Source organism: Bombina bombina, chromosome 6, assembly GCF_027579735.1.
Source record: "Bombina bombina isolate aBomBom1 chromosome 6, aBomBom1.pri, whole genome shotgun sequence".
NCBI classification, from domain to species: Eukaryota; Metazoa; Chordata; class Amphibia; order Anura; family Bombinatoridae; genus Bombina; species Bombina bombina.
In genome coordinates, this window is record NC_069504.1 from 153,948,588 (window position 1) to 153,975,931 (window position 27,344).

General features: G+C 39.8%; 1 protein-coding gene across 2 annotated transcripts in view; it reads right to left on the reverse strand.

Annotated features, from left to right (window-relative positions):
* The window catches only part of PLXNB2 (plexin B2), a gene marked incomplete in the record, with an annotated part of 627,297 nt that overhangs the window by 93,527 nt on the left and 506,426 nt on the right, over nucleotides 1–27,344 (reverse strand).

The following is a 27,344-nucleotide window of genomic DNA, read 5'->3' on the forward strand; positions in this document are numbered from 1 at the left end:
GTCCCTCCTTGATGATTGATGTATGCCACAGTTGTGACATTGTCTGTCTGAAAACAAATGAACGACTCTCTCTTCAGAAGAGGCCAAGACTGAAGAGCTCTGAAAATTGCACGGAGTTCCAAAATATTGATCGGTAATCTCACCTCCTGAGATTCCCAAACCCCTTGTGCCGTCAGAGACCCCCACACAGCTCCCCAACCTGTAAGACTTGCATCTGTTGAGATTATAGTCCAGGTCGGAAGAACAAAAGAAGCCCCCTGAATTAAACGATGGTGATCTGTCCACCACGTCAGAGAATGTCGGACAATCGGTTTTAAAGATATTAATTGAGATATCTTTGTGTAATCCCTGCACCATTGATTCAGCATACAGAGCTGAAGAGGTCGCATGTGAAAACGAGCAAAGGGGATCGCGTCCGATGCAGCAGTCATAAGACCTAGAATTTCCATGCATAAGGCTACCGAAGGGAATGATTGTGACTGAAGGTTTCGACAAGCTGAAATCAATTTTAGACGTCTCTTGTCTGTCAAAGATAGAGTCATGGACACTGAATCTATCTGGAAACCTAAAAAGGTTACCCTTGTCTGAGGAATCAATTAACTTTTTAGTGAATTGATCCTCCAACCATGATCTTGAAGAAACAACACAAGTCGATTCGTATGAGATTCTGCTAAATGTGAAGACTGAGCAAGTACCAAGATATCATCCAAATAAGGAAATACCACAATACCCTGTTCTCTGATTACAGACAGAAGGGCACCGAGAACCTTTGTAAAAATTCTTGGGGCTGTAGCTAGGCCAAACGGCAGAGCCACAAACTGGTAATGCTTGTCCAGGAAAGAGAATCTCAGGAACTGATAGTGAGCTGGATGAATCGGAATATGCAGATATGCATCCTGCAAATCTATTGTAGACATATAATGCCCTTGCTGAACAAAAGGCAAGATAGTCCTTACAGTTACCATTTTGAATGTTGGTATCCTTACATAACGATTCAATATTTTTAGATCCAGAACTGGTCTGAAGGAATTCTCCTTCTTGGGTACAATGAAGAGATTCGAATAAAACCCCAGCCCCTGTTCCAAAACTGGAACTGGCATAATTACTCCAGCCAACTCTAGATCTGAAACACATTTCAGAAATGCTTGAGCTTTCACTGGGTTTACTGGGACACGGGAAAGAAAAAATCTCTTTGCAGGAGGTCTTATCTTGAAACCAATTCTGTACCCTTCTGAAACAATGTTCTGAATCCAAAGATTGTGAACAGAATTGATCCAAATTTCTTTGAAAAAACGTAATCTGCCCCCTACCAGCTGAGCTGGAATGAGGGCCGCACCTTCATGTGGACTTAGAAGCTGGCTTTGCTTTTCTAGAAGGCTTGGATTTATTCCAGACTGGAGATGGTTTCCAAACTGAAACTGCTCCTGAGGATGAAGGATCAGGCTTTTGTTCTTTGTTGAAACGAAAGGAACGAAAACGATTATTAGCCCTGTTTTTACCCTTAGATTTTTTATCCTGTGGTAAAAAAGTTCCTTTCCCACCAGTAACAGTTGAGATAATAGAATCCAACTGAGAACCAAATAATTTATTACCCTGGAAAGAAAGGGAAAGTAGAGTCGATTTAGAAGACATATCAGCATTCCAAGTTTTAAGCCATAAAGCTCTTCTAGCTAAAATAGCTAGAGACATAAACCTGACATCAACTCTGATAATATCAAAAATGGCATCACAGATAAAATTATTAGCATGTTGAAGAAGAATAATAATATTATGAGAATCATGATCTGTTGCGCTAAAGTTTCCAACCAAAAAGTTGAAGCTGCAGCAACATCAGCCAAAGATATAGCAGGTCTATGAAGATTACCTGAACACAGATAAGCTTTTCTTAGAAAGGATTCAATTTTCCTATTTAAAGGATCCTTAAACGAAGTACCATCTGCCGTAGGAATAGTAGTACGTTTAGTAAGGGTAGAAATAGCCCCATCAACTTTAGGGATTTTGTCCCAAAACTCTAATCTGTCGGACGGTACAGGATATAATTGCTTAAAACGTTTAGAAGGAGTAAATGAATTACCCAAATTATTCCATTCTCTGGAAATTACTTCAGAAATAGCACCAGGAACAGGAAAAACTTCTGGAATAACCACAGGAGATCTAAAGACCTTGTCTAAACGTTTAGATTTAGTATCAAGAGGACCAGAATCCTCAATTTCTAATGCAATTAGGACTTCTTTAAGTAAAGAACGGATAAATTCCATTTTAAATAAATATGATGATTTATCAGCATCAACCTCTGAGACAGAATCCTCTGTATCAGAAGAATCATTAGAATCAGAATGATGATGTTCATTTAAAAATTCATCTGTATAAAGAGACGTTTTAAAAGACTTTTTATGTTTACCAGAAGGAGGAATAACAGACATAGCCTTCTTAATGGATTCAGAAACAAAATCTCTTATGTTATCAGGAACACTCTGAACATTAGATGTTGATGGAACTGCAACAGGTAATGGTACTTTACTAAAGGAAATATTTTCTGCATTAACAAGTTTGTCATAACATTTAATACAAACAACAGCTGGAGGAACAACTACCAAAAGTTTACAGCAGATACACTTAGCTTTGGTAGTTCCAGCACCAGGCAGCGATTTTCCAGTAGTATCTTCTGACTCAGTTGCAACGTGGGACATCTTGCAATATGTAATAGAAAAAACAACATATAAAGCAAAATTGATCAAATTCCTTAAATGACAGTTTCAGGAATGGGAAAAAATGCCAGTGAACAAGCTTCTAGCAACCAGAAGCAACAAATGATGAGACTTAAATAAAGTGGAGACAAAATTGACGCCCACATTATTTGGCGCCTAAATGCTATTAGCGCCAAAAATGACGCCACATCCGGAACGCCGACATTTTTGGCGCGAAAAACGTCAAAAATGACGCAACTTCCGGCGACACGTTTGACGCCGGAAATAGAAAAAAATTTTCGCGCCAAGAAAGTCCGCGCCAAGAATGACGCAATAAAATGAAGCATTTTCAGCCCCCGCGAGCCTAACAGCCCACAGGGAAAAAGTCAAATTTTAAGGTAAGATAAAAATTATATATTCAAATGCATTATCCCAAATATGAAACTGACTGTCTGAAATAAGGAAATGTTGAACATCCTGAGTCAAGGCAAATAAATGTTTGAATACATATATTTAGAACTTTATAAATAAAGTGCCCAACCATAGCTTTAGAGTGTCACAGAAAATAAGACTTACTTACCCCAGGACACTAATCTACATGTTGTAGAAAGCCAAACCAGTACTGAAACGAAAATCAGCAGAGGTAATGGTATAAATATAAGAGTATATCGTCGATCTGAAAAGGGAGGTAAGAGATGAATCTCTACGACCGATAACAGAGAACCCATGAAATAGACCCCGTAGAAGGAGATCATTGAATTCAAACAGGCAATACTCTCCTCACATCCCTCTGACATTCACTGCACGCTGAGAGGAAAACCGGGCTCCAACCTGCTGCGGAGCGCATATCAACGTAGAATCTAGCACAAACTTACTTCACCACCTCCATAGGAGGCAAAGTTTGTAAAACTGATTTGTGGGTGTGGTGAGGGGTGTATTTATAGGCATTTTGAGGTTTGGGAAACTTTGCCCCTCCTGGTAGGAATGTATATCCCATACGTCACTAGCTCATGGACTCTTGCTAATTACATGAAAGAAACAATAATAAGAGTGCTCCCCTATGCAGACACACAGACACATAAAACAACTGGAGATAACAGAGCTGTAAAATATTTTAAGTGTACCTACTGCAATGCACTGTGTTGCCCTTAAATTCTGTCATGGACTTCTATTATGGAAATTCCTCCACACCAGTTACAATATAAGGAAGAAGCACAGCAGTGTATTCAGCAGAATGCAACTTCAGGTCTGCGTGTGCATGCGCACATGTGCAGTGTAATGTCATGTGACATCACATAACTAGCAGATTTAGCCAGCAGTTTTACAGCATTTGTCAGAGGGAGGAAGAATTGCACAGCAAGAGGCAGCCTTTTTCTTCATTAAAAAAAATATATACCAGCGTATTATATAAAAATAATAGTGATAAATATTGCTAAAAGGTATACCTCACAACACATGTAATCTGAGACTTTAATTGTTCATTACAAGAAAGTATATACAGTTAGAAACCCCTTTATCCAAACTGCTTGGGACCGTTTTTTTTGTTTTTGAAATGAATTATTGATCCGCTGTTATTCTTGATCTAATGGTCTACAAATAGTGTAATCTATTGTGCTTTTCCCCTTTATTTTGAAAGCCAATTCAGTTGAAGACCAGAGACCACGCTAACTATACATTTTGACATGAACATGGAGGAGGAAGAACGTTCACCGATACATGCGCTTCTCATGAAATTAGATCTGCAGATGCATAGCAGTTTTAACAAACTCATACAGATAATCAGAGTTCCATGAGTGGAAGGAGATTCTAGTCTACTTAAGATGGCGGAAAGAGGGCGTGTCATTATGCAGCATAAGGAATCTCAAGCTACTACAAACATCCATTATTCTACGGCAGAACACAATAAGAGCTGTTTGCTTCAGAATGGAGACAGAAGCTGAATAGAAACCGGACTTCAGTGGGAAACTAGAAAGCATCATAATACAGTCAGATCTGATGTCATCATGCAGCAAAGTAGATCTCAAGCAGAGCCCTCATGCAGGGCCCTGAACCAGGAGGATGCGGCCGACCTCTTGGCAAGAGCCAGTAATTTGACCAACGCTCAGAGGGACGAAGTTCAGACCATTGCAGTACAGAGAGAGGTAGAAAGGGCCTGGCAATGTGTTGGAAAGCAGCGCACTATAAAGAGGTCATATCCCTCTACCAGCTGACCCAGATTTTCTTGCCCTATACAACTAGACTTGACCAGCTACATAAGAGAGGAGTTGTTTGATTGTGGTGACTTTGGCAATTCTAGTCTGCGGGGTGTCACTTATTCACTGCAGATCCCTGTCACTTTCACCTAGCAGCTGTATAAATAGTACTCCTTACAGACATGTCAGCATGAGTTTTCGTTCCCCAGTGGCAACACTACATTCTGTTATTCTGTGCTTATATTTGTAGTTCTGTCCCAAGATATTTAGGAATGCCTAGACTATAAGTTATTAACTTTATTTTACCATGCTTTTCCATATTGAGTATGTATATTGGATGCTTATTGGAGACATGCACCTTCCTAACAAAAGGGATATAACCAAGTTTAGGTCTTATTCATATTCACAGAGCAGTTATATCCAATTTTATATATATATATATATATATATATATATATATATATATATATATATATATATATATATATATATATATATATATATATATTTATATTTTGTTGTTGTTGCTATTATCTAACTATGCAGTTAAGCTCCCTATAGTAATCAGGTAATACTATAGATCCTCCTCCTATCTACTGGACTTATCAGTTGGATAGGCACATTTATCTAATTTAGCAGACTATTGTTAAAGGGACACTGAACCCAAATCTTTTCGTTCATGATTCAGCTAGAGCATGCAATTTTAAGCAACTTTCTCTTGTTAAGTGTATCCAGTCCACGGATCATCTATTACTTGTGGGATATTCTCCTTCCCAACAGGAAGTTGCAAGAGGATCACCCACAGCAGAGCTGCTATATAGCTCCTCCCCTCACTGCCATATCCAGTCATTCTCTTGCAACTCTCAACAAAGTTGGACGTAGTAAGAGGAGAGTGGTGTATTATAGTTAGTTTTTTAACTTCAATCAAAAGTTTGTTATTTTTAAATGGTACCGGAGTGAACTGTTTCATCTCAGGCAGCATTAGAAGAAGAATCTGCCTGTGATTTCTATGATCTTAGCAGAAGTAACTAAGATCCATTGCTGTTCTCACATATTCTGAGGAGTGAGCTAACTTCAGAGAGGGAATGGCGTGCAGGTTTTCCTGCAATAAGGTATGTGCAGTTAATATTTTTCTAGGGATGGAATTTGCTAGAAAATGCTGCTGATACTGGATTAATGTAAGTAAAGCCTTAAATGCAGTGATAGCGACTGGTATCAGGCTTATTAATAGAGATACATACTCTTATAAAAGTGTAATATAAAACGTTTGCTGGCATGTTTAATCGTTTTTATATATGTTTGGTGACAAAACTTATTGGGGCTTAGTTTTTTTCCACATGGCTGGTTTGATTTTTGCCTAGAAACAGTTCCTGAGGCTTTCCACTGTTGCAATATGAGTGGGAAGGGCCTATTTTAGTGCTTTTCTGTGCAGATAAAAATACTGACAGAGACATTCAGCTTCTTCCTGCATGATCCAGGACATCTCTGAAGGGCTCAAAAGGCTTCAAAGTCGTGTTTGAGGAGGGTAACAATCACAGTAGACTGTGGCAGTTGTTGTGACTGTGTTTAAAAAACGTTTTTGTCATTTATTATTCTGTTTTTGTTATTAAGGGGTTAATCATCCATTTGCAAGTGGGTGCAATGCTCTGCTGACTTGTTACATACACTGTAAAAATTTTGTTAGTGTAACTGCCTTTTTTCACTGTTATTTCAAATTTTGTCAAAATTTGTTTCTCTTAAAGGCCCAGTAACGTTTTTTATATTGCTTGTTAACTTGCTTTAAAGTGTTTTCCAAGCTTGCTAGTCTCATTGCTAGTCTGTACAAACATGTCTGAAACAGAGGATACTTGTTCATTATGTTTAAAAGCCATGGTGGAGCCCCATAGGAGAATGTGTACTAAATGTATTGATTTCACCTTGAACAGTAAAGATCAGTCTTTATCTATAAAAGAATTATCACCAGAGGGGTCTGTCGAGGGGGAAGTTATGCCGACTAACTCTCCTCACGTGTCGGACCCTTCGCCTCCCGCTCAAGGGATGCACGCTAATATGGCGCCAAGTACATCAGGGACGCCCATAGCGATTACTTTGCAGGACATGGCTGCAATCATGAATAATACCGTCAGAGGTATTATCCAGATTGCCTGAATTGAGAGGCAAGCGCGATAGCTCTGGGGTTAGACGAGATACAGAGCGCGTAGATGCTGTAAGAGCCATGTCTGATACTGCGTCACAATATGCAGAACCTGAGGACGGAGAGCTTCAGTCTGTGGGTGACGTCTCTGAATCGGGGAGACCTGATTCAGAGATTTCTAATTTTAAATTTAAGCTTGAGAACCTCCGTGTATTGCTTTGGGAGGTATTAGCTGCTCTGAATGACTGTGACACAATTGCAGTGCCAGAGAAATTGTGTAGGCTGGATAAATACTATGCAGTGCCGGTGAGTACTGATGTTTTTCCAATACCTAAAAGGCTTACAGAAATTACTAGTAAGGAGTGGGATAGGCCCGGTGTGCCCTTTTCCCCACCTCCTATATTTAGAAAAATGTTTCCAATAGATGCCACTACACGGGACTTATGGCAGACTGTCCCTAAGGTGGAGGGAGCAGTTTCTACTTTAGCAAAGCGTACCACTATCCCGGTTGAGGACAGTTGTGCTTTTTCAGATCCAATGGATAAAAAAATTAGAGGGTTACCTTAAGAAAATGTTTATTCAACAAGGTTTTATTTTACAGCCCCTTGCATGCATTGCGCCTGTCACTGCTGCGGCGGCATTCTGGTTTGAGGCCCTGGAAGAGGCCATCCATACAGCTCCATTGACTGAAATTGTTGACAAGCTTAGAACTCTTAAGCTAGCTAACTCATTTGTTTCTGATGCCATTGTTCATTTGACTAAACTAACGGCTAAGAATTCCGGATTCGCCATCCAGGCGGGTAGGGCGCTATGGCTCAAATCCTGGTCAGCTGATGTGACTTCAAAGTCTAAATTACTCAACATTCCTTTCAAGGGGCAGACCTTATTCGGGCCTGGTTTGAAAGAAATTATTGCTGACATTACTGGAGGTAAGGGTCATACCCTTCCTCAGGACAGGACTAAATCAAAGGCCAAACAGTCTAATTTTCGTGCCTTTCGAAATTTCAAGGCAGGTGCAGCATCAACTTCCTCTGCTTCAAAACAAGAGGGAACTTTTGCTCAATCCAAGCAGGCCTGGAAACCTAACCAGTCCTGGAACAAGGGCAAGCAGGCCAGAAAGCCTGCTGCTGCCTCTAAGACAGCATGAAGGAGCGGCCATCTATCCGACAATGGATCTAGTAGGGGGCAGACTCTCTCTCTTCGCCCAGGCGTGGGCAAGAGATGTTCAGGATCCCTGGGCGTTGGAGATCATATCTCAGGGATATCTTCTGGACTTCAAAGCTTCTCCTCCACAAGGGAGATTTCACCTTTCAAGATTATCTGCAAACCAGATAAAGAAAGAGGCATTCCTAAGCTGCGTACAAGATCTCCTTGTAATGGGAGTGATCCATCCAGTTCCGCGGACGGAACAAGGACAGGGGTTTTATTCAAATCTGTTTGTGGTTCCCAAAAAAGAGGGAACCTTCAGACCAATTTTGGATTTAAATATCCTAAACAAATTCCTCAGAGTTCCGTCATTCAAGATGGAAACTATTCGAACCATTTTACCCATGATCCAAGAGGGTCAGTACATGACCACAGTGGACTTAAAGGATGCCTACCTTCACATTCCGATTCACAAGAATCATCATCAGTTCCTGAGGTTTGCCTTTGTAGACAGGCATTACCAATTTGTAGCTCTTCCATTCGGGTTGGCTACAGCCCCAAGAATTTTTACAAAGGTTCTGGGCTCACTTCTGGCGGTCCTAAGACCGCGAGGCATAGCGGTGGCTCCTTACCTGGACGATATCCTGATACAGGCGTCAAGCTTTCAAATTGCCAAATCTCATACAGAGATAGTTCTGGCATTCCTGAGGTCGCATGGGTGGAAAGTGAACGAAGAAAAGAGTTCTCTATCTCCTCTCACGAGGGTTTCCTTCCTAGGGACTCTAATAGATTCTGTAGAAATGAAAATTTACCTGACGGAGTCCAGGTTATCAAAACTTCTAAATGCTTGCCGTGTTCTTCACTCCATTCCGCGCCCCATGGTGGCTCAGTGCATGGAAGTAATCGGCTTAATGGTAGCGGCAATGGACATAGTGCCATTCGCGCGCCTGCATCTCAGACCGCTGCAATTATGCATGCTCAGTCAGTGGAATGGGGATTACACAGATTTGTCCCCTCTACTAAATCTGGATCAGGAAACCAGAGATTCTCTTCTCTGGTGGTTATCTCGGGCCCATCTGTCCAAGGGTATGACCTTTCGCAGACCAGATTGGACAATTGTAACAACAGATGCCAGCCTTCTAGGTTGGGGTGCAGTCTGGAACTCCCTGAAGGCTCAGGGTTCAAGGACTCAGGAGGAGAAACTCCTCCTAATAAATATTCTGGAGTTAAGAGCAATATTCAATGCTCTTCTGGCTTGGCCTCAGCTAGCAACACTGAGGTTCATCAGATTTCAGTCGGACAACATCACGACTGTGCCTTACATCAACCATCAAGGGGGAACCAGGAGTTCCCTAGCGATGTCAGAAGTCTCCAAGATAATTCGCTGGGCAGAGACTCACTCTTGCCACCTGTCAGCGATCCACATCCCAGGTGTAGAGAACTGGGAGGCGGATTTTCTAAGTCGTCAGACTTTTCATCCGGGGGAATGGGAACTTCATCCGGAGATGTTTGCTCAATTGGTTCTCCGTTGGGGCAAACCAGAATTGGATCTCATGGCGTCTTGCCAGAACGCCAAGCTTCCTTGTTACGGATCCAGGTCCAGGGACCCAGAAGCGGCACCGATAGATGCTCTAGCAGCGCCTTGGTTCTTCAACCTGGCTTATGTGTTTCCACCGTTTCTTCTGCTCCCTCATCTGATTGCCAAAATCAAACAGGAAAGAGCATTGGTGATATTGATAGCGCCTGCGTGGCCACGCAGGACCTGGTATGCAGACCTAGTGGACATGTCATCCTTTCCACCATGGACTCTGCCTCTGAGACAAGACCTTCTAATACAAGGTCCTTTCAATCATCCGAATCTACTTTCTCTGAGACTGACTGCATGGAGATTGAACGCTTGATCCTATCAAAGCGTGTCTTCTCCGAGTCAGTAATTGATACCTTAATACAGGCACAAAAGCCTGTCACCAGGAAAATTTACCACAAGATATGGCGTAAATATCTTCATTGGTGTGAATCCAGGAATTACTCATGGAGTAGGGTTAGGATTCCTAGGATATTGTCCTTCCTCCAAGAGGGTTTGGACAAAGGATTATCAGCTAATTATTTAAAGGGACAGATTTCTGCTCTGTCTATTCTTTTACACAAGCGTCTGGCAGAAGTTCCAGACGTTCAGGCATTTTGTCAGGCTTTAGTTAGAATTAAGCCTGTGTTTAAACCTGTTGCTCCTCCATGGAGCTTAAACTTGGTTCTTAAAGTTCTTCAAGGGGTTCCATTTGAACCCCTTCATTCTATTGATATCAAACTTCTTTCATGGAAAGTTCTTTTTCTGATGGCTATTTCCTCGGCTCGAAGAGTCTCTGAGTTATCTGCCTTACATTGTGATTCTCCTTATCCAATCTTTCATTCAGATAAAGTTGTTCTGCGTACAAAACCTGGGTTTTTACCTAAGGTGGTTTCTAACAAGAATATCAATCAAGAGATTGTTGTTCCATCATTATGTCCTAATCCTTCTTCAAAGAAGGAACGTCTTTTGCATAATCTAGACGTAGTCCGTGCCTTGAAGTTTTACTTACAGGCTACTAAAGATTTTCGCCAAACTTCTAACCTGTTTGTTGTTTACTCTGGACAGAGGAGAGGTCAGAAGGCCTCTGCAACCTCTCTTTCTTTTTGGCTTCGGAGCATAATCCGTTTAGCCTATGAGACTGCTGGACAGCAGCCTCCTGAAAGGATTACAGCTCATTCTACTAGAGCTGTGGCTTCCACCTGGGCCTTTAAAAATGAGGCCTCTGTTGAACAGATTTGCAAGGCTGCAACTTGGTCTTCCCTTCATACTTTTTCCAAATTTTACAAATTTGATACTTTTGCTTCTTCTGAGGCTGTTTTTGGGAGAAAGGTTCTACAGGCAGTGGTTCCTTCCGTTTAAGTTCCTGCCTTGTCCCTCCCATCATCCGTGTACTTTAGCTTTGGTATTGGTATCCCACAAGTAATGGATGATCCGTGGACTGGATACACTTAACAAGAGAAAACATAATTTATGCTTACCTGATAAATTTATTTCTCTTGTAGTATATCCAGTCCACGGCCCGCCCTGTCCTTTTCAGGCAGGTCTAAATTTTAATTAAACTACAGTCACCACTGCACCCTATGGTTTCTCCTTTCTCGGCTTGTTTCGGTCGAATGACTGGATATGGCAGTGAGGGGAGGAGCTATATAGCAGCTCTGCTGTGGGTGATCCTCTTGCAACTTCCTGTTGGGAAGGAGAATATCCCACAAGTAATGGATGATCCGTGGACTGGATACACTACAAGAGAAATAAATTTATCAGGTAAGCATAAATTATGTTTTCTCATTTACTCCTATTATCGATTTTTCATCAGGCCGGTGAGGTAGCTTAGTTGGTAAATGCCCTGGCTACAAAAAAGCCTGTTTAAAAGATCCAAGGTCACAAGTTCAAATCCCGGCAGGGCCGACTCAGCCCTTCATCCTTCCAAGGTCGATAAAATGAGTACCATTACATTGGGTAATAATAACAACTATTACTATTCAGCTGCCGATTTGGTTAATTCCAAGAGTGAGCGCTGAAAAAGCACTTTGAGTCCAACTGGGAGAAAGGCGCTATATAAAAATACTAGTTATTATTTATTATTATTATCATAATCATTCTCTTGGTATCTTTATTTGAAAATCATGAATGTAAATCTTAGCAGCCAGCCCATTTTTGTTTCAGTACCACGGATAGTGCTTGCTTATTGGAGGCTGACATTTACCCACCAAGCATAACCCAGGGTCTCAACCAAAAAAGGGCCGGCTCCTATGCATCACAAAATTGATAGTAGGAGTAAATTAGAAAGTTGCTTAAAATTGAATGCTCTATCTGAATCATGAAAGAAAAAATTGGGTTTAGTGTCCCTTTAATGGAAGTAAACTAGAAAGTTGTTTAAAATTGCATGCTCTATCTGAATCATTAAAGTTTAATTTTGACTTGAGTGTCCCTTTAACTGGTTTGCAGGATGTGGTTTAACAATTTCTTGCACGAAAAGGAAGCACTATCCTATCCATCCATATTAACATTTGTGTTGTTTAGAAAGTAGATAATAAATTAGCCACATTTCCAGTGCTGCATGTTTAGATTACTCAAACAGAAAACAAGGATTAGTAATCACAAGGGTCATGAATTAAAAATACAATTATTTCAGGAGGTTTGTAGAAGTTGAAATTAGCATTCAGACTAATTTGTGAAATATCAAGCATATAACAATCTCTGCTGCGCTGCATACTTAATGTGCCTTTGGCTTTTATACGTTGATCACCTTGTAAGTAATAAACAAACCATTTGTACGCAATAAGCTAAATATATTGTGTGCCGTAAAATACATAGATTTTGTTTATGTAGAATCATTAAAATAGTCTTTTTATTATTTTTCACATTTAACAAGCTTTTAATTGCATTTTTAAAAGAAAAGTCTAGTCAAAATTTAACTTTCATGATTCAGATAGAACATGCAATTTTAAGCAACTTACTAATTTACTCCTATTATCAATTTTTCTTCATTCTCTTGCTATCTTTATTTTATTGTAAGCTTAGGAGCCGGCCCATTTATACATTTACACAATACATTTAGACACCAATCAGAAAGTGCTACCCAGGCACTGAACCAAAAATGGGCCGGCTCCTATGCTTACATTCTTGCTTTTTCAAATAAAGATACCAAGAGAACGAACAACAATTGATAATAGGAGTAAATTAGAAAGCTGTTTAAAATTGCATGCTCTATCTGAATCGTGAAAGTTTAATTTTGACTAGAATATCCCCTTTAATTATGGTAAATGTAAAATGATTTAACAAAATGTATCAATACATTTACATTATTCATAGTATCTTGTGTTTCATTTGACCTCTTGGAGGACAAATCTCACTAATTGTTTTATTTACTACAGGCTACATCCCAAATATATAGGAATATTTTTCTAACATCTATTCTGCTTATAAACAGTTCTGTTTTTTTTATCTACCGCTAATTCTTTACCTATTAATATTCCAGCAGGTAAACTTGAGGGACGTTTTTCCATCTGAACATTATATATAAGCAATTAAGCACCATACTGCTAATAACTTGCATAATAAATGTTACACACATTACAATAGTCATTTTGTTAGTAACATTTGCAGTTTTTTTTCCATTTTAGAGTGGTCCCAAGATATAGCTCTTTAAAGATTTAAATAAGCTCCTGCACTGATCTAAGCAATAGTTAAAGGGGCACTGAACCCAGATTTTTTCTTTCACAATTCAGATTGATTTTAAGCAACTTTTTCATTTACTCCTATTAAAGGGACACTGTACCTAAAAAATCTCTTTCGTGATTCAGATTGAGCATGAAACTTTAAGCAACTTTCTAATTTACTCCTATTATCAAATTTTCTTCATTCTCTTGGTATCTTTATTTGAAATGCAAGAATGTAAGTTTAGATGCCGGCCCATTTTTGGTGAACAACCTGGGTTGTCCTTGCTGATTGGTGGATAAATTCATCCACCAATAAAAAAGTGCTGTACAGAGTACTGAAACCAAAAAAACATAATTTATGTAAGAACTTACCTGATAAATTCATTTCTTTCATATTAACAAGAGTCCATGAGCTAGTGACGTATGGGATATACATTCCTACCAGGAGGGGCAAAGTTTCCCAAACCTTAAAATGCCTATAAATACACCCCTCACCACACCCACAAATCAGTTTAACAAATAGCCAAGAAGTGGGGTGATAAGAAAAAAAGTGCGAAGCATATAAAATAAGGAATTGGAATAATTGTGCTTTATACAAAAAAATCATAACCACCACAAAAAAAGGGTGGGCCTCATGGACTCTTGTTAATATGAAAGAAATGAATTTATCAGGTAAGTTCTTACATAAATTATGTTTTCTTTCATGTAATTAACAAGAGTCCATGAGCTAGTGACGTATGGGATAATGACTACCCAAGATGTGGATCTTTCCACACAAGAGTCACTAGAGAGGGAGGGATAAAATAAAGACAGCCAATTCCTGCTGAAAATAATCCACACCCAAAATAAAGTTTAACAAAAAACATAAGCAGAAGATTCAAACTGAAACCGCTGCCTGAAGAACTTTTCTACCAAAAACTGCTTCAGAAGAAGAAAACACATCAAAATGGTAGAATTTAGTAAAAGTATGCAAAGAGGACCAAGTTGCTGCTTTGCAGATCTGGTCAACCGAAGCTTCATTCCTAAACGCCCAGGAAGTAGATACTGACCTAGTAGAATGAGCTGTAATTCTCTGAGGCGGAATTTTACCCGACTCAACATAGGCAAGATGAATTAAAGATTTCAACCAAGATGCCAAAGAAATGGCAGAAGCTTTCTGGCCTTTCCTAGAACCGGAAAAGATAGCAAATAGACTAGAAGTCTTACGGAAAGATTTCGTAGCTTCAACATAATATTTCAAAGCTCTAACAACATCCAAAGAATGCAATGATTTCTCCTTAGAATTCTTAGGATTAGGACATAATGAAGGAACCACAATTTCTCTACTAATGTTGTTGGAATTCACAACTTTAGGTAAAAATTCAAAAGAAGTTCGCAACACCGCCTTATCCTGATGAAAAATCAGAAAAGGAGACTCACACGAAAGAGCAGATAATTCAGAAACTCTTCTAGCAGAAGAGATGGCCAAAAGGAACAAAACTTTCCAAGAAAGTAATTTAATGTCCAATGAATGCATAGGTTCAAACGGAGGAGCTTGAAGAGCTCCCAGAACCAAATTCAAACTCCAAGGAGGAGAAATTGACTTAATGACAGGTTTTATACGAACCAAAGCTTGTACAAAACAATGAATATCAGGAAGAATAGCAATCTTTCTGTGAAAAAGAACAGAAAGAGCGGAGATTTGTCCTTTCAAAGAACTTGCGGACAAACCCTTATCTAAACCATCCTGAAGAAACTGTAAAATTCTCGGTATTCTAAAAGAATGCCAAGAAAAATGATGAGAAAGACACCAAGAAATATAAGTCTTCCAGACTCTATAATATATCTCTCGAGATACAGATTTACGAGCCTGTAACATAGTATTAATCACGGAGTCAGAGAAACCTCTATGACCAAGAATCAAGCGTTCAATCTCCATACCTTTAAATTTAAGGATTTCAGATCCGGATGGAAAAAAGGACCTTGTGACAGAAGGTCTGGTCTTAACGGAAGAGTCCATGGTTGGCAAGATGCCATCCGGACAAGATCCGCATACCAAAACCTGTGAGGCCATGCCGGAGCTATTAGCAGAACAAACGAGCATTCCCTCAGAATCTTGGAGATTACTCTTGGAAGAAGAACTAGAGGCGGAAAGATATAGGCAGGATGATACTTCCAAGGAAGTGATAATGCATCCACTGCCTCCGCCTGAGGATCCCGGGATCTGGACAGATACCTGGGAAGTTTCTTGTTTAGATGAGAGGCCATCAGATCTATCTCTGGGAGCCCCCACATTTGAACAATCTGAAGAAATACCTCTGGGTGAAGAGACCATTCGCCCGGATGCAACGTTTGGCGACTGAGATAATCCGCTTCCCAATTGTCTACACCTGGGATATGAACCGCAGAGATTAGACAGGAGCTGGATTCTGCCCAAACCAAAATTCGAGATACTTCTTTCATAGCCAGAGGACTGTGAGTCCCTCCTTGATGATTGATGTATGCCACAGTTGTGACATTGTCTGTCTGAAAACAAATGAACGATTCTCTCTTCAGAAGAGGCCAAAACTGAAGAGCTCTGAAAACTGCACGGAGTTCCAAGATATTGATTGGTAATCTCACCTCCTGAGATTCCCAAACTCCTTGTGCCGTCAGAGATCCCCACACAGCTCCCCAACCTGTGAGACTTGCATCTGTTGAAATTACAGTCCAGGTCGGAAGAACAAAAGAAGCCCCCTGAATTAAACGAAGGTGATCTGTCCACCACGTTAGAGAGTGCCGAACAATCGGTTTTAAAGATATTAATTGATATATCTTCGTGTAATCCCTGCACCATTGGTTCAGCATACAGAGCTGAAGAGGTCGCATGTGAAAACGAGCAAAGGGGATCGCGTCCGATGCAGCAGTCATAAGACCTAGAATTTCCATGCATAAGGCTACCGAAGGGAATGATTGAGACTGAAGGTTTCGACAGGCTGTAATCAATTTTAGACGTCTCTTGTCTGTTAAAGACAGAGTCATGGACACTGAATCTATCTGGAAACCCAGAAAGGTTACCCTTGTTTGAGGAATCAAAGAACTTTTTGGTAAATTGATCCTCCAACCATGATCTTGAAGAAACAACACAAGTCGATTCGTATGAGACTCTGCTAAATGTAAAGACTGAGCAAGTACCAAGATATCGTCCAAATAAGGAAATACCACAATACCCTGTTCTCTGATTACAGACAGAAGGGCACCGAGAATCTTTGTGAAAATTCTTGGAGCTGTAGCAAGGCCAAACGGTAGAGCCACAAATTGGTAATGCTTGTCTAGAAAAGAGAATCTCAGGAACTGATAATGATCTGGATGAATCGGAATATGCAGATATGCATCCTGTAAATCTATTGTGGACATATAATTCCCTTGCTGAACAAAAGGCAATATAGTCCTTACAGTTACCATCTTGAACGTTGGTATCCTTACATAACGATTCAATAATTTTAGATCCAGAACTGGTCTGAAGGAATTCTCCTTCTTTGGTACAATGAAGAGATTTGAATAAAACCCCATCCCCTGTTCCGGAACTGGAACTGGCATAATTACTCCAGCCAACTCTAGATCTGAAACACAATTCAGAAATGCTTGAGCTTTCACTGGATTTACTGGGACATGGGAAAGAAAAAATCTCTTTGCAGGAGGTCTCATCTTGAAACCAATTCTGTACCCTTCTGAAACAATGTTCTGAATCCAAAGATTGTGAACAGAATTGATCCAAATTTCTTTGAAAAAACGTAACCTGCCCCCTACCAGCTGAACTGGAATGAGGGCCGTACCTTCATGTGAACTTAGAAGCAGGCTTTGCCTTTCTAGCAGGCTTGGATTTATTCCAGACTGGAGATGGTTTCCAAACTGAAACTGCTCCTGAGGACGAAGGATCAGGCTTTTGTTCTTTGTTGAAACGAAAGGAACGAAAACGATTGTTAGCCCTGTTTTTACCTTTAGACTTTTTATCCTGTGGTAAAAAAGTTCCTTTCCCACCAGTAACAGTTGAAATAATAGAATCCAACTGAGAACCAAATAATTTGTTTCCCTGGAAAGAAATGGAAAGTAGAGTTGATTTAGAAGCCATATCAGCATTCCAGGTCTTAAGCCATAAAGCTCTTCTGGCTAAGATAGCCAGAGACATAAACCTAACATCAACTCTAATAATATCAAAAATGGCATCACAGATGAAATTATTAGCATGCTGGAGAAGAATAATAATATCATGAGAATCACGATTTGTTACTTGTTGCGCTAGAGTTTCCAACCAAAAAGTTGAAGCTGCAGCAACATCAGCCAATGATATAGCAGGTCTAAGAAGATTACCTGAACATAGATAAGCTTTTCTTAGAAAAGATTCAATTTTTCTATCTAAAGGATCCTTAAACGAGGTACCATCTGACGTAGGAATGGTAGTACGTTTAGCAAGGGTAGAAATAGCCCCATCAACTTTAGGGATTTTGTCCCAAAATTCTAACCTGTCAGGCGGAACAGGATATAATTGCTTAAAACGTTTAGAAGGAGTAAATGAATTACCCAATTTATCCCATTCCTTAGAAATTACTGCAGAAATAGCATTAGGAACAGGAAAGACTTCTGGAATAACCGCAGGAGCTTTAAAAACCTTATCCAAACGTATAGAATTAGTATCAAGAGGACTAGAATCCTCTATTTCTAAAGCAATTAGTACTTCTTTAAGTAAAGAGCGAATAAATTCCATCTTAAATAAATATGAAGATTTATCAGCATCAATCTCTGAGATAGAATCCTCTGAACCAGAAGAGTCCAAAGAATCAGAATGATGGTGTTCATTTAAAAATTCATCTGTAGAGAGAGAAGATTTAAAAGACTTTTTACGTTTACTAGAAGGAGAAATAACAGACAAAGCCTTCTTTATGGATTCAGAAACAAAATCTCTTATGTTATCAGGAACATTCTGCACCTTAGATGTTGAGGGAACTGCAACAGGCAATGGTACATCACTAAAGGAAATATTATCTGCTTTAACAAGTTTGTCATGACAATTATTACAAACAACAGCTGGAGGAATAGCTACCAAAAGTTTACAGCAGATACACTTAGCTTTGGTAGATCCAGCAGGCAGTGGTTTTCCTGTAGTATCTTCTGGCTCAGATGCAACGTGAGACATCTTGCAATATGTGAGAGAAAAAACAACATATAAAGCAAAATAGATCAAATTCCTTATAAGACAGTTTCAGGAATGGGAAAAAAATGCCAAACATCAAGCTTCTAGCAACCAGAAGCAAATGAAAAATGAGACTGAAATAATGTGGAGACAAAAGCGACGCCCATATTTTTTGGCGCCAAATAAGACGCCCACATTATTTGGCGCCTAAATGCTTTTGGCGCCAAAAATGACGCCACATCCGGAACGCCGACATCTTTGGCGCAAAATAACGTCAAAAATGACGCAACTTCCGGCGACACGTATGACGCTGGAAACGGAAAAGAATTTTTGCGCCAAAAAAGTCCGCGCCAAGAATGACGCAATAAAATGAAGCATTTTCAGCCCCCCCGCGGGCCTAACAGCCCACAGGGAAAAAAGTCAAATTTTTGAGGTAAGAAAAAATATGATAATTTAAAGCATAATCCCAAATATGAAACTGACTGTCTGGAAATAAGGAAAGTTGAACATTCTGAGTCAAGGCAAATAAATGTTTGAATACATATATTTAGAACTTTATAAATAAAGTGCCCAACCATAGCTTAGAGTGTCACAGAAAATAAGACTTACTTACCCCAGGACACTCATCTACATGTTTGTAGAAAGCCAAACCAGTACTGAAACGAGAATCAGTAGAGGAAATGGTAAATATAAGAGTATATCGTCGATCTGAAAAGGGAGGTAAGAGATGAATCTCTACGACCGATAACAGAGAACCTTATGAAATAGAACCCGTAGAAGGAGATCACTGCATTCAATAGGCAATACTCTCTTCACATCCCTCTGACATTCACTGCACGCTGAGAGGAAAACCGGGCTCCAACTTGCTGCGGAGCGCATATCAACGTAGAATCTAGCACAAACTTACTTCACCACCTCCCTTGGAGGCAAAGTTTGTAAAACTGATTTGTGGGTGTGGTGAGGGGTGTATTTATAGGCATTTTAAGGTTTGGGAAACTTTGCCCCTCCTGGTAGGAATGTATATCCCATACGTCACTAGCTCATGGACTCTTGTTAATTACATGAAAGAAAAAGCTTAGATGCCTTCTTTTTCAAATAATGATAGCAAGAGAACGAAGAAAAATTGATAATAGGAGTAAATTAGAAAGTTGCTTAAAATTGCATGCTCTTTCTGAATTACAAAATAAAAAATTTGGGTACAGTGTCACTAACAATTTTTCTTCGTTCTCTAGGTATCTTGATATGAAAAAGCAGCAATGTAAGCTTTCAAGCCAGCCCATCTTGGGTTCAGCACCTGCGTAGTGCTTGCTGACTGGTGGCTAAACGCAGGCTCCTAAACTAACATTGCTACTCTTTCAAATAAAGATACAAAGAGAATGAAGAAAAATTGATAATAGGAGTAAATTAGAAAGTTGCTTAAAATTGCCTGCTCTATCTGAATCATGAAATAAAAAAATTGATTTCAGTATCCCTTTAAGTATCCCTGCACACTACTTTAGGGCAGTGTTTCTTAACTCCAGTCCTCAAGTACTCTAACAGCCCCGATTTTTATGATCACTGTTATATTAATATACTTTTTACTTAAGTGATTACCTCATATCTAGGCCTCTGCAGACTGCTCCCTTATCTCAGTACTTTTGACAGACTTGCATTCAATTAGTGCTGAATGATAACTTCATGGGAGTGAGCACAATGTTCTCTATATGGCACACATGAACTAGCACTGTCTAGCTATGAAAAACTGCCAAAATGCACTGAGATAAAAGGCGGCCTTCAAAGGCTTACAAATAAGCATATGAGCCTAGGTTTAGCTTTCAATAAAGAATATCAATAGAACAAGGCAAATTTGATAATAACAGTAAATTGGAAAGTTGTTTAAAATTACCTGCCCTATCTGAATCATAAAAGTTAAAAGAAAAATAAATGTAACACTTTAATATACTACTACAAATGTTTACCCACACAGTGCTTGCTTTTAACTGAGAAAATAAACTGAAGATCAAAAGCATTTTCTCTTAAACCTCCTGCATACATATGCGGAGAGATAGCATTTTATATATCCTACCTGCCGCTCAGTGCAGCCCTGCTATAAATATGCACTGCAGCCTTCTGTACATATGGTTCCACTCAGGGTAGATAGAACACACTGGCTGCAGTGCAAATACAAATGGGGGGTGCCAGGAGCCTACGATTTGTAATTGTTTTTTTTGTTTTTTTTAAACTTAACCATTTAAATATCTCATAAAATAACCCGTTCTATAATTTTATAGCTCATCTTCTGAAATTGAATCCTGCCATTGACGTCTCTGTAACTAAAAGTATATGTAGCATTCATTCTGATAACTTAAATACTATACAAGAGTTTTTTAAAAAAAGAAATAACACCGGCTCATGCTAGCCTACTAGTGTCAAACAGAAGCTTTAAGCAATCCCAAAAGGGCAGATGTCAGCTTTGATCTGCAGATTCTGTGCCAAAGCGCATCAGAAATTCCACACTTCCTGTGTGTACTAGGAAGGGAGCCAAGGAAAGTAGACAGCTTGCTGGTACCCCCATCTGAAGCCAACACTATCCTCCGACACAAAGGAAGCTGCTGCTGCAGATCGCATCAGTCTGCGGCTCACACACATTTGCATGGCCTCTAGTCACGAGAGAGGCGGGGGAGGGTGCACCTGACGCCCTGCACTGACAGATCAATCCTCTCTAGGTGTTACTGCCCCTGACTGGAATGGAGAATGTCTCTGTGTTGCTCATCTACGGAGGTTTAACTCAAACTCTTAATATAATCTCTGTCAAAATGGAGTAGCAGCATATCGTAAATGATGGAACGTCGGTAACACTGTTGGGAAGAACTTTCCGAAAAATATTATTTTACTATTGTAGAAAGAAAGCCACAAAGAAGTGTGTTCGGCAGCAAAATGTGGCTACTATGAATAAAGACATTAGATTAAACTTTGTTAAACATAAAAAAATCTCTATTTTGTTATATGCATTAAATTGAAAGTACATTGAGAAATTAGACTGTGCTAAGCAAAGCGCTAACAAATTCTGTACCGCCGAGTACACAATGACAGTGATTTAAGGTAAAATAAACAAATAAATATACAGGTGCGTAAAACAGACTAAACAAAACATACACAAGAAGAGGGGGTCCTGCTATAATGAGCTTACAATCTAATATCTTTATTTGTTATTTGTTTGTTTATTTAATTATTCACTGCAATATCCCTTTAAATTAAGCATTTGAAGTCAATTGCTAATAAAAATAACTATTAAAAGAGATGCTATCATTAGATTCAGTTACCTTGAAAGTAAGATCAAGTTATCTCGAGGATAGAAAAAAAAAAAAATTATATAATGATTACAGCCACCTGTGCACCCCTTCTTTGTTCTCAGTTTGTTTAGCTTTGTGAGCTCGCATGATGGTGTGTCTGTGTTAGGGACTCAGGCTAAGGAAAGGACCTTGACGTGGTGCCTGAGCTTTCCCATTTGGCCAGATGCGGTGACTAACCTTTCCAGTTGTGATTTTATCTTAGCTGTGAGCTAGCTGGTGTGTACTGGGTGTTTCTATGTGTTGTATTACTTTTTATTTGTAATCTCCCTTGGTTCTTGCACCCATTCCGGACTGGGGTTAACTGCCTGTGGCTCTGGTGACATCACAGCTTTTTTGGAGTGCTATTTAGCACCCAGGGCTGGATGGTACTGAGTCACAGGATGTGTACCTGATCCGGTCTTGGAGTGCAGTTCCCTTCCATGTTTTATATATATATATATATATATATATATATATATATATATATATATATATATATATATATACACACATACATATACACACAACTTTTGTACCAGCTGATAATGGATATAGTGGCTATGGTCAAGGACCCACAGTACTCCAATGCTGACATGGGTACCAAGGTGCACAGAGGTTTAGAGAAAACATTTAGTAAACCTTATCCAGCAACCCCATATTAAGCCTTAATAAAAAAAATATTAAGAACTACTAGATTCTCAAAAACGCACAACCACGGGTGCTTAATGAGCAATAATACACAACCACGGGTGCTTAATGAGCAATAATAAACAGAAATCGATTAAAGTTGTGTACAGTGTGCAAAAACAAAAATAACTAACAAAAAAGAACCATACAATTAATGGTCTAAAGGTATATAGCATATGCAAATCATTCATTACCCAATAGCGTATTACAGGGATCGCCGTTAGTATAATCATACAGCAAGAAAGCTAAAAAAATATAGCTATAGGATAGTCCCAAAGTCATGGATCCTTAAGTAAATAGTCCTTAAATCTGGACAGTTGCTGCTACTTGTGAATGCAAAAACAAAACTGGCTGGATCCTCCTGATAGTCACCCTCGTTCCCTATGTGGCAGAACAGTTATTGTTCAAGCAGGCTCCAGTCCAAACACAATAAGGGGCATATAGGTTATCACTAAACCCTGCGTTTCATCCCAGACCACTCACACTGGCAGCTAACAAGCCGTAAGTACACCAATGGGATACCTAATACAGTCCAACAGGGTAATGACACTAACGCTCCTAATACAGCGTCCTCCTCCATGTCAGACAAGCAAAAAACACACTGCGCTTCTCACTCAGCGTCTCCTTAGTGTTACCTGTATGTTGAGTATTGTAGTGATTTCGCCCCGTGTTGCTCACATGCACCGCTCACCGGCATTCACAGTAGACGTCCTGTGCTCACATAGGGAGTGTTACAAAGGGCACCAGGGTCTGAAGTATTTAGAACGCTGTAATTCCAAACAGCGTGGAAATCGGCATCAGCCGATAGAAAAGCCGCTACACGTGTTTCACCCTACGTCACTTGGGGTTTCCTCAGGCACAATCAATTGATGTCTGCTGCATAGATTCTGCCCTATTTACCATGCTTCCCACAGGTGAATTGAAACTTAATTGCTTCTTGCACATAGTAACAAAACTAATCATAATGAAACCCAGAGGCGTAACTAGAAACCACAGGGCCCAGGTGCAAGAATCTAAGAAGGGCCCCCCACCCCAACAAAGTGAACTTGATATATATATATTTAACATTTAACACAGAAAAAAAAAATGTGAATTAGATTACGTCTGCAAAAGGAGGTACCCTGTGCCCACAGTCTGTGAGATGGTCTGACACCCTATTACTGTATATAGCAACACTGTTTAACCCACCAGTACTGTATATAGTGGGTCAGTGACACAGTCTGTAATCTGCCGGTGAGATGGCTGGCCTGACCCTACCTGCCCCAGTACTTTATAAAGTGACCACAGTAGTCTGTGACATAGTCCAGCCCCCCGTACTGTATATAGTGGTACTGTATAGTGACACTGTTTACCCCCTCCCCCCATACTGTAGTAACATGGTCTGTAATTTGCTGGTTCAACAAACATACACACACACACATACATTCATAAATACACACACACAGTCACATACATACATACATACATACACACATGCATAAATACACACACACAGTCACATACATACATACACACACACACACATGCATAAATACACACACACAGTCACATACACATAAACACCAATGGGTAAAACAGAAAGACTAACCCCTGTAGTCAGAGACACTAGTGAAGCATCATGTCACACTCACATGATATCAGTGCAGGCAGTGGCAGGTCAACATTTTTTTTTTTTTTTTTAAAGATTTTTTTTTTTTTTGAAGCTAGGCCCCCACCCCAGTTGCATTTGCGGCCCTCTGCACCCCCTGTAGTTTCACCCCTGATTAAATCCATTTTACAACATAGAAATAAGGATTATTTACATAGCCTCACCAGCAACCGTGATCAGCAATCTATACATAACATATAGGCTCAGACCTTGGTACATATATCAAAAATAATACTAATAGTAAATATAAGTTAGTAAATAACACAATTTGACTTACAATGAACAGTGTCTTGTTAGAGGCTATATGCTTTACGAGGCAGGTTATACTTATATTTAATTCATACTTTTAAACTACCAAATCATTATAAACAAAAATATAGGGAATAACTTAGTATTAATAGTGTACAATATAAACGCTGTATATACATCAATGAACATATATAGTAACCAACAGTATGCAGTACTGAACCCTGCAAATTTAATAAGACAAAGAACTGTAGCTCAACAGTGCCGGCAGCACTGATGCAGGCCCAGACCATGACACTCCCACCACCATGCTTGATTGTAGACAAGACACGCTTGTCTTTGTACTTCTCACCTGGTTGCCGCCACACACGCTTGATGCCATCTGAACCAAATAAGTTTATCTTTGTCTCATCGGACCACAGGACATGGTTCCAGTAATCCATGTCCTTAGTCTGCTTGCCTTCAGCAAACTGTTTGCGGGCTTTCTTGTGCATCCTCTTTAGAAGAGGCTTCCTTCTGGGACGACAGCCATGCAGACCAATTTGATGCAGTGTGCGGAATATGGTCTGAGCACTGAAAGGCTGAGCCCTTCAACCTCTGCAGCAATGCTGGCAGCACTCGTACGTCTATTTCCCAAAGACAACCTCTGGATATGACGCTGAGCATGTGCAGTCAACTTCTTTAGTCGACCATGGCGAGGCCTGTTCTGAGTAGAATCTGTGATGGGAAACCACTGTATGGTCTTGCCCACCATGCTGCTGTCAGGATTGGCACCTGTACCTTTAACTCAATCTTATTTATTCTTGCTCCTCCCCCTTCCACCTGCCGATTAATTTGTTTAGACTACCTGAATCTCATGTGAGAGGACGCTTACTCTGAACCTTTTGGCTACTTCCACAATTGTTATACTTTAACACTGACTTTAATACTTTCTACTTGGACTTAAAGTTTTCCCATCCTAGTTCCGCTTATAGTGTAAAGCAAGCCGACTTGGCTCTCAATCCAATCATCACCGCGGTATAACCGCTAACTGAAGGAATTTCTACTTGTGGCTTGCTCCCCTTACAAAGACTCACCGGCTTTTCTACTCCACTGCAGAGGGATTACAAATTCTGTTCGCGGGACATACCCGCTCGCGACAAACTCCGTCCCTGCCTTAGTACCGGGCAGCCTGCCAGCAATCGTTCACTGTGATAGGAGTCCAGTGACACACCTCCCGGTCTGCTTCCACTTGCTACCACGTAGACCCGACTCAGGTAACTCTCACGCTGATTGCCTGTCAGCTGTTTCTGTGCTCTGATTGGAGGAAGTTCACACAGGCAGAACACAAGCGCTGCAGCACGGACACGTCTCCCATTCATAAGGTACCCCTTTCATTTCTAAGTCAAACTGTTTGTTTACCACAACTGGTAGAATTGAACTACATAAGTATCCAGTTAACTCTGTGACAAAGAATCTTCACATCTATATCACTCATTAAAGGTTACCACTAACCCTGAACTAAGGGAATAGTATCACAGACTATTTATATCAGTAATACAGGTGATACCTGTAACTCCTGTAACAAGAAAACAAGTATTACATCTAAAGTCTCACACCTACACCTTAAAGTGACAGTCTGCAGTTGAGATCCTACTACATTAAGGGTTGTAGCACCCTGACAGCTGCAGCTTAGTTTCATTGTATTGGCAATCTTCTTATAGCCTAGGCCATCTTTATGTAGAGCAATAATTCTTGTTTTCAGATCCTCAGAGAGTTCTTTGCCATGAGGTGCCATGTTGAACTTCAGGTGACCAGTATGAGAGAGAGTGAGAGCGATAACACCAAATTTAACACACCTGCTCCCCATTCACACCTGAGACCTTGTAACACTAACAAGTCACATGACAAAAGGGAGGGAAAATGGCTAATTGGGCCCAATTTGGACATTTCCACTTATGGTGTACTCACTTTTGTTGCCGTCGGTTTAGACATTAATGGCTGTGTGTTGAGTTATTTTGAGGGAGTGTACAGCCTGTATAACAGCAAATTTACACTGTTATACAGGCTGTACACTCACTACTTTACATTGTAGCAAAGTGTAATTTCTTCAGTGTTGGCACATGAAAATATATAATAAAATATTTACATAAAGTGTGAGGGGTGTACTCACTTTTGTGAGATACTGTATTTGTGTGTGTGTGTGTGTGTGTGTGTATATATATATATATATATATGTGTGTGTGTGTGTGTGTGTTACACATACACAAGTACAAATCCCCAAATCCTGAATTCCAACATTATTTTCAATAAATATTTTTTTTTTTTTAAAAAATTATCAAAAATTACTATTTTTCAATGCCTGCAAATCCCAATCTTTTTTGCCTGTGTCTTTGAATTGTTTTTTTTTTTTGTGTGTTCTAAGGTGCAAATTAACAGTTTATATTTATATAAAACAACAAAATTACCTTTCTACTTACAGTACTGTACTATCTTTCTACTATGTATACAAAAGTATTAAAAAATATATAAAGGTTTGTTTGTCCGCGGTGGTGTCAGCTGCTCCCCGCTGATATGTTGTCACAGCTTGCTGCAAGTAGTGGATCTCATCCCCTCTCTGAAGGCGTGTTTTGCCGTCTCTAAAACAACTAACGCTGGACTGCCTGGTATTGTCTTATGGTCTAATACGCACCCTGGAAAGCTAAATAGAAGGCAGACTGAATACCGTAAAACCTAAGTGGTATTGTGAGTATAAGTCACGGGCTGATGAAAATAGCAGTGCCGTGAGCCTCACAAAAGGTCTGTGTACTGCTTAAACCCTGCTTAATCCTGCACAAACGATATGGCAATGTGGATTACAGTTTATCAAAGCAACACATACATGAAAGTCAATAGTGGTAAAGGGGTGTGTTGCAACCATGACCTTAAAGTGAAGGTAA